Raw genomic sequence first — 14,779 nt, 5'->3', positions numbered from 1 at the left:
AGCACAGCACAGCACCACACAGCACCACACAGCACACCACCACACAGCACAGCACCACACAGCACAGCACCACACAGCACCACACAGCACCACGCTGCACCACGCAGCACAGCACCACACAGCACCATGCTGCACCACACAGCACCACACAGCACAGCACCACACAGCACAGCACCACGCAGCACAGCACCACGCAGCACAGCACCACACAGCACAGCACCACGCAGCACCACACAGCACAGCACCACACAGCACAGCACCACACAGCACCACGCAGCACAGCACCACGCAGCACCACACAGCACAGCACCACGCAGCACCACACAGCACCACACAGCACAGCACCACACAGCACCACGCAGCACAGCACCACACAGCACAGCACCACGCAGCACAGCACCACGCAGCACCACACACTCCAAAGGACTAACACCACAAATCACCGCAGCAGCGCTGCCAGGGCAAGAATAAACATGTGATAGTCTGAGGGGGAAAAAAAACAGATTTGTTTCCCCCGTTTATAACAAAGAAGGTGTTTATAATGTCTGTTCCTGGCATATGCATATACTGTACACAGCCTCATCAGAATAGCACTTGCCTGATATGCCTCCTGATTCGTTGTCGATATTTGTTGGCGTTCTGTGACAGTCGCCCGAGAGCTTGCCAGTGCCTGGCAGAGACGTTGCATGTTAATGAATGAATAACAGGCACATCCCCCCCTACCTTGCCTTCCCCTCCCCTGACTGAAAAAATACTTTAAGGAAGTGCTGTTCATTAAATGTGTAACTTTCATGCAGCTACAAGATACTTTTTTTCCAGAGACATGGTGAGAACAAGGGTCTTCTGCAGAGGAGAGCACTTTTATCTCTCTCTCTCTCTCTCTCTCTCTCTCTCTCTCTCTCTCTCTCTCTCTCTCTATCTGTCTGACAACATTTGAAGTGAAAATTACCAGAGTTCTTTACACATTTCCGTGACTTATCGCCATCTCCTAAGAATTTCCAGAGATGTGTGGGAATCATGCCTTGCAGCTACAGAACACATGTTAAAGGTTAACGAGAAAATACTTGCAGATATTGTAATGCAGTTTGCAGCAGTGATATAGACGTTGGCTAATATTAAGTATGGGCACTAATCAATATGCATTTTAAATACGGTGTCACATTGCCATTGTCTTACAACAGGGAGTGTACGTGAGTAACGTGTTTCTAAACATAGGATTTAGAGTTCAGTTCAGGGCAGGTACCGAGCAGAGGCGAGCATGTGTCCTGTCCACCTTTGAAGATGTTCAATAACATCATGCCGTATTCAAGCAAACCACTGTAATGCACTGAAAGTGAAAGTGTAGCTTTTGCTTTGACAGGCCGACAGTTGTGATTGGGTGGTGTGACATGACCCGTCGGGTGACTGGGAGATACACTTCCTCTGGGGGTGTGCGTGCGCAAAGGAGCTGATTGATTTGGAGAAGGAGATGGAGAAGCAGAGGAGGGGGAGGTGGAGGTGGGTGTAGGGGTGGGCGGGGATGGGGGGGGGGCAGTTGCAGGAGATGACTGATTGATTGATTGAGGCTGGTGAGGTGACAAACAAAGCCACGGCTGCCCCCCGTCAAGGTGTGGCTCTGTCAGTGACAATAACCCCCAGAGCCTCTCTCCAGCCCCAGCCCCAGCCCCAGCCCCTTCATCTGCGGTGGCTGCTCGCCTCAACACCGCCCCTCTGGGACCACTCTCCCGGAAGCTCTCCGTCTGTCTCAACCCCACTCCTCTACTCTCTCTCTCTTTTCTCTCATCCCTTTGTCTCTCCTTTCATCTCTTTTATCTCGCCCTGTCTCTACGTGTCTTTTATTCTCCACCTCTTCTTGGTCTGATCGGCGTTTTAACTGTCCACCACCCCCTGTGTCTTAACATGCAGACGTACTACACACACAAGCCTGAAGGCTCTTTTTCCCACTTCTTACATCTGGTGCGTCTCTTTTTTTTTTTCAGTTTTAGTCTAGTTTCTTATTACAGATGAATCCCAGTATGAATCCCAGTACAATAAATAACATATAATATGAAATGACTCTATGTATGTAACTTGGTATTGTATAATCTTCAACTAGTTTTGCACACACATTGTTGTGTGAGTTAGATAGTTTTATTGGTTTGCTTTCGGCCACTCCGGGGAGATAGTGTTGTCCAGTGACGATAGCGTGGTGGGAGAGTGACCCTGAGATACAGGGCGGCTTGTTCCTCTTCCCTAATCCACTCGCGCTCCGTCCCGCTCTGTCCCACACCGTTTGGCCGAGCCAAGGGGGCCGCCGGCCACCAGCACACATTATTCATATTACTGTTGCTTCTAAAAATTAGTCGCCAGGATATCCCTTTGAGATTGCAGAGATTAGAAAAGCTCAGCTTCAAATACTTCCCAGATTTTGGCTTTAATGCCCCACAACTTTCATAACTGCACTATGGTGCTTAGTGGGTTTGAATTGGAACTGAAACGGAGGGGTTGGCGGTGAGGTGGGAGGGGGGGTGAGTGCTTTCCTTTGATATTTTTAGTTCCGATGTTATCCTCTATCTGCACTGCTGATAAAATTTATCTGTGCATGGGTCTGTTTAGGTCATTATTTATTATTATAACCTAATTGTTCCCTGTGGTTATAGTTAGTCTTTAGTGAAATTTGTCTGGACTGAAAGGCTATTTTTATGTTACATACATGCATGCGTACGGGATAGGCTGCTTGATAATAATTTAACTTACCCAGCACCCTTATAAAACATCATATGGACAGAGTTAACAGCAAATGTGTAGTTTCACATATATATTTCCCCCGAAGCTTATTAGGTAAAAACACAACACCCATGCACGGCTTCATGTAAATGATAGCTTATGTTAAACCATAAGGATTATTGCTATGATACACATCATACACACATGGTCCGTATTTTTCCCCTTAACATTTTTAATGTGTCTGAGTGTTTGCCTTAGAGCTTTCCTCCGCCTCATATACAGTCTGGCTGCCTGCTCTGTTGTACACATTTGGTGTTTGTCCCACTCATTTCCTATCTGTGGGCATTGCAGGCATTTCCTATAATTGCCAGGCGTTCTGCTTTTAGCCCTGTTTGTATTAGTGTGCTTTCCTGCATCTGCAGCTGAGATATTGGTAATCTATGCTTTTCTTAGCGAGAGGAAACTAAAACAGTCAATGCCCCAGCCAGGGACGTCAGAAAAGCACAGGGGTGAGAACATTACGATTATACGATACTGAGCATCCGTCTCATTGTTTGGAAGCCCTGGCTGAGATGCTGAGATGATTGTGTGGAGTGCACGGTATGATCTGCTTTTTAATAATAATTGTTTCTGTGACTATGAATTTGTAGCTAAGACACCTTTTCCTGCGCTAATGTTTCGATGAGTGATTTTGTGTAGTGTTATGTCTGTATAGATGTGTGTGTGTGTGTGTGTGTGTGTGTGTTTGCGTGTGTGGATTTAGATCCATGTGTATCCCTGTCCAGATGTTTGGTGGAGTGGAGGGGTCTTAATCCTTAACTACAGCATTATAAACCGATGAGACATGAAAACAGCACTGTTCACAAATACACACACACACACACACACACACACACACACACACACATCTCCACCCAATTTTCTGTTCACCACAGTCTCCTGCTGAGGAGGCGACACCACCCGTGCCACGTTGGCATCCGAGTTGGCCCACCCAAAAGCCGCCGGCAGCACCCTCGGGCACCTTCGTCTGCCTTTGCCCATCTGGGATCCAGCACATCCCCTCTCCTCACACTCCGACGGGCAGTGATCAGACGAGAACCATGTTTTTTTTTTTTTACGGGGATCGGTGGTGACGTCCCTGAGGTGAAATGAGTGTGTTGACTGATCTGCTAATGCATTAACCTCCTTAAGTTCGCCACTAATATCTGTGTGTCACAATTAAGCTGGGGAAGAGCCAGGCCCAAGCAGCTTGCCGCAGCATTGTAGATCAAAACCAAAGCATATTGTCATTAGATTAATGTTGAAGCGTGCAAGTCAGAGGGGGGATTTGCGTGTGTGCATGTGTGTGTGTGTGTGTGTGTGCTGAGCACTGAGCACTGAACCCCACGTAAGGACAAGTGTGAATTATGTTTAATAAGTGCATAATTATGACATCTGTTAGCCCCGGTGCACCTATCAGGGGGAAATTAACTGAAGGAGTAGCAGGTTTAAGTATGTGTTAGCGCTACGATAGCGTGTTTAATTGAAATATGACTGGGGAGTAATGAAGATTAAATTAAGCCAGCGGGATAATCGTCTGACACAAAGATAATTGAGTTGCAATCCGCTAGCAATGAAGAATAGCTGAAGATGAGAGAGAGAGAGCGAGAGAGCGAGGGGGAAAGAGAGAGAGAGAGAGAGAAATAATCATCGCCTTCCCCCGCGTCAAATAAGCTTATTTCCCACTGACAGCGAAACTATAATTTCAGTCCTTCAGATTAAACTGTGATTAATCAAAGCAGTAATCCAGTATTTGAGCGGGATCAGAATGACATATGTCTTCTTTATGTAATTTTCTGCCTTTTTCCTCTTCTTCCTCCTCTTTTTTTCCCTCTCTGTAAGGGCTCACTGATTGTGTCGCTGAAGTGTAAGCATCTCTTCTTTTTTTTTTTTTTTTTTTTTTTTTTTTTTTTAGAATCCTCATTTCTGTTTGTGAACGACTCGATGACTGATCCGATTTGGGGGAGGCACGGCTGGCTGAGAGGCTGGCAAAATGTTTTCATCTCTCCTGCCTTAAAATAGCACGAGTGCTCTTACACACACACACACACACACAGTATATGCTCACACACACACACAGAGACACACACACACACACACGCTCACACACACTCTCAAACACAATCACACACACACACACACAGTATATGGTCACACACACATACACACGCACAACGCTGGAAAAAATGACTGCCACTATTACTGCACATTTTTCTGATGTCATCCTACAGTTGCTGAGTGACATTCAAATGAATTGACGGTCATATTCAAATTTGCAGTGGTCTTTTAATTTTGAATATGACCGTCAACTCATTCGAATGTCACTCAGCAACCGTAGGATGACATCAGAAAAATGTGTAGTGGTTTCTTATTTTTTTCCAGCGCTGTATATCCACACACATATACATAAACATGCCTATGCTCACATATGCTTACACCCAAACATACTTTTCACACACACACACACACACACACACACACACACACACACACACATACACATATATGCTCACACACACACACACACACACACACACACACACACACACACACACACACACAAACAACCTCCCAAACATATGGTCCCAGAACAGTGCCTGTGATGTTTCAAAAGGGCTTAGGAACCTGCAGGGTCTGATCCTCTGAGTGTCAGTATGTCCCCCCCCCCCCCCCCCCCCCCCCCCCTTTCCTCCACCTCCCTCTCCCCAGCTCAGCCACATTCTCCAGCATGGTTGCACACAGCATCCCCCGCTCCCGGCAACCCCCTTGCACAATCACAAAGACCCCCCCCCACCCCCCTAATCACCGCATATGATTCATATCGGTAATCCAGCACCACTTCCTGACACATCAACCTAATTACAGACACCGTGACGCAGATCCTCTGGAGCGTGCTGGGCCGCATCGCTGCCGTTGCCTTGGCAGGGCTGGGGGGAAAGAAGTGGCTTTGGTGGGGGGGGGGGGGGGGGGTGGGTTGTTGTTGTCTCTCACTCCCCCTGCAGAATCTCTTGAATGTTAAGAATGCCAGTGATTAGATGGTATGGATTTATGGTCATAACGACCAGCGGATGGGGGGGGGGGGTAAGTAAGTAAATAAATAAATAAATAAATGGAAGGGGTCAAAGGTGAGGCTTTATGGGCAGCAGCAAAGTGGTGAATAATTTAGAGCAGGCCAGGGTTGGTCAGTGTAGCATTACCAGATGAGGAGGAGGAGGACGAAGAAGAAAAGCAAACTGACCAAAGGCTAAGGTCATGTTAATGAGCTGTTTCGCCTGTGAAATATGGAGGGGTTACTGAACACGACAGAGTTAACACAGCCCATTTGCACAGCAGCTCACAGGGACATAACACAAACACACACACACACACACACACACACACACACATACACACACACAAACACACACACAAACCCTTACATGCACACTGAATGTAGCAGTTAATGTTACACACACACACATTCACACAAACTTTCACACACACACACACACACACAAACATACACGCGCACACACAAACCTCAGTGGCGGTGTTGCAGTCCTCTCCTTTATCTGTGCCTGGGCGTTCTCAAGGAAGGATTTGTATCTGTCAATCCTGTCCGAGCGCGGCTAAAAATACTGCCCCATCCTCCGTGCTGGAAAATATTTCCACGAGCTGTCACTTCCGTTATGCTCATGCATTAATTAGTCTTATTGATCGTCAGGGAGACGCTCTCCGGGGCAGATTAAAATCATAAACAAACTCAAAAGCAAGGACACAACCTTAGTGTCACAATCCCTAATCCCTCTGCCTATGATAACGACTTCTCCACGCATAAAAAAAAAAAAGCACACAAAAAAAAAGGAGTTATCTGAGAATCGACTCGGCGCTATTGATGTCAGTGTCATTATCTCTAGATTGCCTCAGAATTAGAACAATGGCCACTTTAAGCACCGTTTCCCTTTCCTCGTCTTGCCCCTCTTGCATGTGGTACACATTAGGATGTTGTCATGAGGCCAGGCCCTGCGTGCTGCGTGCCCGCTGCTCTCTCGCTCGTTCGGTGCGACTCTGCTCTGCCGTTCCGGGTCTACGGGGAATTCTTCATCTTTCCGCTGATCTCTATCTCTCGAAATGATCTCGCATCGAAATGAGAGCCGTGTATCAATGTGTTTCAAAGAGGCTTTTGTCCGCAATAAAAAAAGGATTTGGCAATTGGTTATCCTAGGGGGGTGGGCTGTGAAATGTTATGGATCACACTGTGCCATTTGTTAATGAAAAATGAAAACACTAATAAATTGTTATTTCTGCCTAAATTTGCTTGTTTTTGGATATTTGTGTTATAGTTACACTTGTTGTTGGAACACTGGTCTGTTGTTGTATCCTCTTGTACAGTGTCTGGTATCCTGCACTGAAAAAGAATATCTCAGTTACCATGGTACTGGGTTGTGATGTTTTGGTTTTTCTACTGTTTGGAAAGCCTTAAACAAGTGTGTGTATGCGCACACTTCACAGTGTGTGTGTTTGTGTGTGTGTGTGTGGGGGGGGGGGGTGCGTGTGTGCGTGTGTGCCTGCGTGCGTGCGTGCATGTGTGTGTGTGTGTGTGTGTGTGTGTGTGTGTGTGTGTGTGTGTGTGCGTGCGTGCGTGCGTGCGTGCGTGCGTGCGTGCGTGCGTGTGTGTGTGTGTTTGCCTTGGACACAAGTGCGACACAAAGGGACCAGCAGGGACACATGCAAGGCCCGTTTCTCAAGAGCCCTTAGGTAGGGCTGAGTCCTTGTGCCACCCCCCCATCTCGCCTCGCTTGGACCCACCCCCCCCCCCCCCCCCACACACACACACACACACACCACACTCCCCCAAAGCGGCCTCTGGGAAACGCAGAGATACCAGCAAATCAGTGTTTGTTCAGCCACTCCACAAATATCCCACTCCACAGAGATCGCGCCGGGCCGAGGAGGAAACGACACCGCTCCCTGCCGCCGCTCCTTGGCCACGATTATTAGTGGCCAGTGTCCTTCTGGGGCCGCCCACGCTAAATGTGCTAATAAATTTAACATGTCCAGCTTTGTTTTGCTTTCATTAGAGCCCGATCTCCATGGCGGAGTGCTGCTTGGCTGAGCCGTGTGGCCGGGGCTGCTGTTTACCCTGCTGATGATGAATGATCGGATGCCATCATTACCCTGCGCTGCTCCTCGTTATGCCATAACTGCGAGCATTATTGACACGTTCCCCACAGTGGAGACCCCATGCGATTTAGCGCATTATCTAATCATAGTGCCACACCCAGAGTGTCATTTTGTAATTTTATTGTAGTTCTGTTTGAGAAAGAATGCTTCTTTATCTACTAAAGTTTTCACTGGAGCTGTTCCTGTTTTTAGTTTTTCACATATACATTTTTTTTTTTTTTCGTGTGTGTAATTTATTGAGTTCTGCCATGACACAGGCAAATGGTGACATGCACAAAGGGCCTTCTATTTTGTACCTTGTCAAGCAGAGGTTGCAAGAAAAAAACGAACCGGTTTTGACGTGTGTGTAAACAGAGGTTTCATGCTTAGTAACAGGCGGACAGGAGTGGAGTGTTGAGTCTGACCCGGCTCTGACCTTGTGTGGCTCACAAAGTGCACTCTGTCTCCCCTGCTCCATTAAAAACATTTAGTTCTCACAGACTGCAATTAATAACACCCCCCCCCCCCCCCCATCACCACCACCACCCCCACCCCCCTGCAAGCTTTTACTGTACTCCTATTGTGTTTGGGCACATTGAATCATGTCGGTCACATTCAGTGAGTGATCATCTTTGGTGGGTGTTAGTCACCATATCTGCCCGGGTGATATTAGATCTCGGGCCTTTGTGTCATACCACTGCCCTGGGGCTCACAGACATATGTCAGCCGTGGCAGCCAAGCTCTGAGCCATAAACACGCCTTAGTTATGCATTATATATCCGCTAACATAAACGCGCGTCTCCGGTGAGTAATATGTGAGCGCGGCGTGCGGTAATGCGGGATGACTACATGTGCCAGACGGCGCACGGCTGGGAGACAGGAAAGCAACACGGGAGCTGGTGGTGCTCATGTGAAGGGGTGAGAGGCAGGGGGTACTGGGAGAAATATTTACCTTCAAAGGGTGTGTGAGCAGGTGATCGGCTTGTTAACTTAGCCCACCTATGCCGTGCACCTACACACACACACAATCTCTCTCTTACACACAGACACACACACACCCCTCACTGCACTTCAGTGCATGAGAGGAGAGCGACTCACCACTTAGAGCGACTCATAAAGTTATTGCTTTCAGAGCCCTGAGCACATTTTCATAAAACTGCTGTATGCACACGTACACACAAAGCCTGTTAGTCATAGGTAAGAATGACTGACTGTATGAGTTGATGGCGTTTGTTGATATGGGTTTTCTCTTCCTGGCATTCATTTAACAGCTGTGATGAATCAGCTTTATGCCATAAAAACTGCACGGATGAATATGATTTCCCAAAAATGATGGCGGTCATAAATTGTCTGTGGTTTTCCTTTTTCCTTGTTTGGAACAATGACCAGACATGCCGTGTGCTTGATAAAACAGAAGAGCATGTTATTTTTAGCCATCGTGTCACTGTGACATGTCTTTTCTTTGGTTCCCGTTGTGTCCCTTCGCCACTTTAAAAGTTTCGCAGCGTGATGCGCTCCATACTCCGCAGTGCAATCCTTCCCCCTGTGATTAAAAATAAATAAATAAGCCAACGGAGTACCGGTTCTTCCCATGTTTAAGCCGATGCTTAGCCAATAAATGGACACCACCTGTTTAAACGGTCAATGTCATGTGAGGGTCAAGCAGGGTCCTGTTTGATTGGCCGGAGCACGCAGTTCGGAACATGCGATGCGGCCCCAGTGGTAACTTTTAAAAATGTTTCAGGAAGTTTGGTTCACCCTTTATGGCCCAGGACATTTCCTACTACAGGAGTTAAGCACTCAGGACAGGAAACCATTTGCTGTGGCTGTAAGATCTCTTTAATGACTGTCTAACTAGAAACAGGCCGGCTTAATTCAGTGCCTGGAGCCAACAGGAATGGCCCTTTCGCGTCCAGAACCCCGTTAGAATATTTACTGCTTCTTCGATGGGAGTCTTTTTGACACCGCCGTAATAAAATTTACAAGGAACCCCTTTTTAGCCCGATACGAGGCAAAGTGTGGTCAAGGGGAGGGGGGGTGTTTCGAAAAAAAAAAAAAGATAAATAAATAACGTAAGCAGGGACAAAAACACTCTTGACCATTAGCGTCATCGTTTGCCTTTGTTTATGTGAGGGGAAGGTTAGAGTGGGCCAGCAGTGCTTAACAAAGGACAGCGGTCGCTCCGGCTTTGGGCTTGTTTTTGTCCTCTGCTGCTTGTCCGGTGCCATGCCTGGGTGGACAGGCGCATTTTCATTTTCAATGGGCAGTGGTGGGGCACCGAGAGCGTGGCACGGTGCGCGATTGTGTCGAGCTGGATGGGCTCAGTTTTAATACGCGACAAAAAGCGCTGACGTGTGCGTTTTATCAAAAAAAAAGAGAAAAAGCTGCTGAACGCAACATACCAGCGAATTGATACCCTTTCAATTTCCGCGTCAGGGTGGTCGCGTTGTTATGCTGATGTTATGCGGCAGATGCGAGTCATTTCATAGCCCTGAATAGAAACGTGTCAGGTCGGGTGCGGGATGTGAGCCTTCCCGTCAACCCGGCCCATGTTTTCATTCCTGTGTGTGATGATAATGCTGCTGTTGGCATGTCAGCTTTGTCAGAGAGTAGATGGATCTGTAACCTATGAGCAGGGCTCTGTCAGCCGCAGTGCTTTGTTGGGTGCTGCAGGTGTGTCAGGGATATACTTGCATATGAACATGTATAATATACCTCTTCTATGTTTCTTTGTCTGTAGAGTACACACCTGTGTTGAAAGTTATACTTGTCACATTATAAGTGCCTGTGGATCAGTGTGCGTGTGTGTGTGTGTGTGTGTGTGTGTGTGTGTGTGTGTGTGTGTGTGTGTGTCTGTGTGTGTGTCGGTGTGTGTGTGTGTGTGTGTGTGTGTTTGTGTGTGTGTCTGTGTGTGTCTGTGTGTGTCTGTGTGTGTGTTTTCCTGCATGTGTGTGTATATGTGAGTGTGTGAATGTTCCTGCTGCTCAGGGAAATGAAGTAGGACCACCAGAGGTGAGCATCACCTCACACACCAGCCAACCCAGCAACTGAGGCTAAAGTGACTGCTGCTGCTGCTGCTGTTGACTCAACCACACACATACACACACACATACACACATGCCACACACACACACACACACATACCATACACACACACACACACATGCCACACACACACACATACACCGCTCACCCCTTCTCTCTTTAATAAGAACACGTTTTTTCCCCCCTCAAAGTGCCACCCTGTCTGGCCAAAGTGACACACTTCGGTTTCACTGCGTTTCCCCCCTTTTCTCTTTCTTCCTCTGTGGATTTAAACAAATGCAGTCAACTCCAATTAGGGCCGAGGGAGAACAGCGCGGAGAGGCCCTGCTAATGGTAACTTTGTTCAGCTGCTTCCTGCTGTGACCAGCCCTCATTTAAATGAGCCGCTTGATAACCCTCAGAAATACGATCCCGGGGAGAAGGAGAGACACACACACACACACACACACACACACACACATAAGGTCCCCTGACAGAAACAACGAGAGAGAGAGAGGCAGAGAGAGACTGAGAAGGAGAGAGAGAGAGAGGTTTAACAGCTCCTTAGCTCTCAGGGGGAGGCCTCAGGGAACTGGACCACAGGCCAGTGGGAGCTAGGGAGTGTGTGTGTGTGTGTGTGTGTGAGAGAGAGAGAGAGAGAGAGAGACTGTGGGTACAAGTGTATATGGCTTCAGTCCAACTACATGTTTCAGATCTTTCAACCATATTATGCAAATCAGATCTACTATTCAGTTTAAATTTGCATAGTGTCTGCCCTGCCGTGTTCAGCTCTTCCGTGCTAATAGAGTGTCCTTATGACCTATAAGGAAATACTGTACAACAACACATACACATAAACATCGTGATATTAAACTAATTAGCTGAGGTACAGTACAGGATATAGTTATAAATATACAAATATGAAATACTTTTAGAGATGTGCTGCCTGACTCTCATGGTACCTCCAGCTCCTCTTGTCTGCAGTTTACAATGGTTGCTAGCAGGTAGTTGAGCTTCTAAATGGTTAGATGACAAAAACTAACTGTTTGCTTACAAGTTAAAGTAGAAACCAAGTATAAAGCGAAACTAGCAGAGTTGGTCACTCCACACAGCAGTGTCCTTTGCCTTAACATTAACAAATGTTATATTATATACTATGCTGCAGTCAAGGGTCATCCTATTTGTGTCTGTGTGTATTGATGGAGATACTAATGACTGCATGTGTCTCTACACAGTCTATGAGAGATACCGAGAGACTGACACTGACTCAGAGAGAATAGTGGGAACCTGTCTGAATGTTTGAAGTGGTGAAGGAGGGTGGGGGTGGTGGGGTGGGTGGTGGTCTATGCGGGTGTGGAGGAGGCAGTGGGAGCGGCCGGCTTTGATCCATCACGGAGAGCATTGTTTAACAGCTGATCTTCCCGCTCTTCTCGAGTACAGCTCACAGCAGATGGCCCTTTTGTTGCCGCGAAATAAAAATCCAATAAAAATGGTAATGATATAAAAAGTGCAACATAGCCTTGTCGACAGGGCCCTGCGAGAGGGGCGCCTTCTCTTGAAGGTTTCGTCGGGAGAATGACAAACGTCGTGGCTTTTCTCCACTTTTGTCCCTCTCCCCATACCTTTCATGCTCCGCTCACTGACAATGTAATTATTGTGTGGGGCTGGAGGGTAGAGAAATTAGAAGAATGCAGAACAAATTATTGCTGTCCCCCCCTACGGATATCTTGGCACACAGAGAGCCATGTTTGTACTACCGTTTAAAATGTGTCAATGGTCCATTGCACTGGATGGATAGAGACATCACACCATTTCACCTGCTGCAATACAGTGAATATTGTAAACATGCTATCTTAATGCTTCTCCTCAAAAGGTAGATAACATGCAGTAAACAGAGTTTGCTGGTGTTGGATAGAAAGTTAATGTGCCTACAAGGTGTGTGTGTGTGTGTGTGTGTGTGTATGTGTGTGTGTGTGTGTGTGTGTGTGTGTGTGTTTCAAAGTGCTGGTCAGTTTATGTGTATGCCTGTTTGTGTTTATGTATTTTAAAGTGCTTGTATGTGCACACTTCAGGGGCCTATTGCACAAAACTAGGATAAGGGATTAAGCCGGGATATCTCGGTTATCCTGGCTCAATTTATCTGTGATCCGGTTGCACAAAACCAGGATAGGGGGCAGCAGGACATGTTATGGTATAAGTCACCATGGCGATTTATTCTGTGGAGCTAGCCTGCTCCAGACCAGGCTAAATTCCAAGATCTATTTAATCTCATCCCTTATCTCAGTCAGCAGTCACCACAAAAGGAAACCAATAGTTATTCCACTGCCCACTACACATTGTTGTCACATATAACTAAACCCACCGTCATTATTTAAACGTTTGTGATCATTAATTAACTTTTACATATCCATTCCCGACCTGTCATGCGACAATGTGACGTCACAGGAGCGCCGTAACCATTTTGTGCGTGGTGGTCGCGACACTAGTTGCAATATTCTCCTAAACAGAGGTGTTGCTGTTTGTTGCTGTTGTGAAAAGGCTATCGCTACCTACTTTACAACGTAAAAGAAGCAATGAAGCCACTCTAGTTGCCATGGTGAATCAGTGGTGATCGGTGGCAGGGTCTATTTGAGGGAGCCGTGAGCGCGCACTGATCCAGGATAGGTTTCACCTGGCTTGATGAATCTGTGTCTGGTCATCCTGGCTTGGTCTTTATGCAACCAGTTAAGCCTGTACGCTCTTGTTTTGGATTCATTGAGCGCAGATCAGTAACTTATCCCGGATGTCTTAATTCTGCTTTTGTACTATAGGCCCTCTGAGTGCTGTGTGTATGTGTGTGTGTGTGTGTGTGTGTGTGTGTGTATCAGACAATCCACAGGTTTCTATCTCCTCCACCTCCTCTGACTGATGCGATGTCTGCCACCAGACCCTGTCTCCCGCGACACTTTTAACGGCGTGATTTACCGCGCCACAAGGTCCGAGTCGGCCCCGAAAGATGACAAACTATAAATACAGAGCGGCCAGCGTGCCAGTGCCCACAGCACAATGACTTGTCAGTCAGGGCACGGCAGCGATACATTTTAATTCGCTCCTTTGTGGAAAACAGAGGCGGGTGAGGGATATGGAGAGAGAGAGAGAGAATGAGGAGGACAAAAAAGTGTTTGGCCTCTGTGCCAGCAGTTTAGACACAAGCACTGGAAGTGGAGTGTGTCATCCAAGACCAGCTTGCCATTTATCACCCGCTATATATTTTTCTCCCCTTTCTTTCTCTTTCTCTCTCTCTCTCTCTCTCTTTCTCTCTCTCTCTCCTCTCTCCTCTCTCTCTCTCTTTCTCTCTGTCCTTTTCATTTAATGTCATCGCTATGGAAACAGACAGCACCCTGGAAATCATTTTCAAAACAGCTTATTTGTTGAGGAGGGACCAACGAGGCTGAAATATGTGTTTGGCACTGACCGCGACACAGTCACAGCCCCATGCATGCCGCTGTTACATTAATAACCCTGACACCGGGGGGGCCCCGGCTGGGCAGCCAGGCCAGGCCACATTACACCCCGCCGTCAGGGGCCCCTCTGTGGGAGCCGGGCCCGGCGACGGAGAGAGCTGCCTCTTTATTGGGGCTCAGAATCACACACTGCAGCAGCGGTCCCACACTGCTCCGGGAGAGAGGCGTGGAGGAGGAGGAGGCCTGCACTCTCCTCTCATTCTCTCTAATCCTCTATCTCCCACTCTCTGTATGTCTCATTTACCCTTTATGTGTCTCTCTCTCTCTCTGTCTCTCTCTCTCTCTCTCTCTCTCTCTCTCTCTCTAGTGGTCTGCTTTGGCTTGTTATTCCGCTGGAAATGTCAGCTCCTCTCTCTTAGCTCCTC

Source organism: Alosa sapidissima, chromosome 14 (genome assembly GCF_018492685.1).
Source record: "Alosa sapidissima isolate fAloSap1 chromosome 14, fAloSap1.pri, whole genome shotgun sequence".
NCBI classification, from domain to species: domain Eukaryota; kingdom Metazoa; phylum Chordata; class Actinopteri; order Clupeiformes; family Clupeidae; genus Alosa; species Alosa sapidissima.
The sequence above is the reverse complement of the archived record's forward strand: the minus strand, read 5'-3'. Positions refer to the sequence as shown.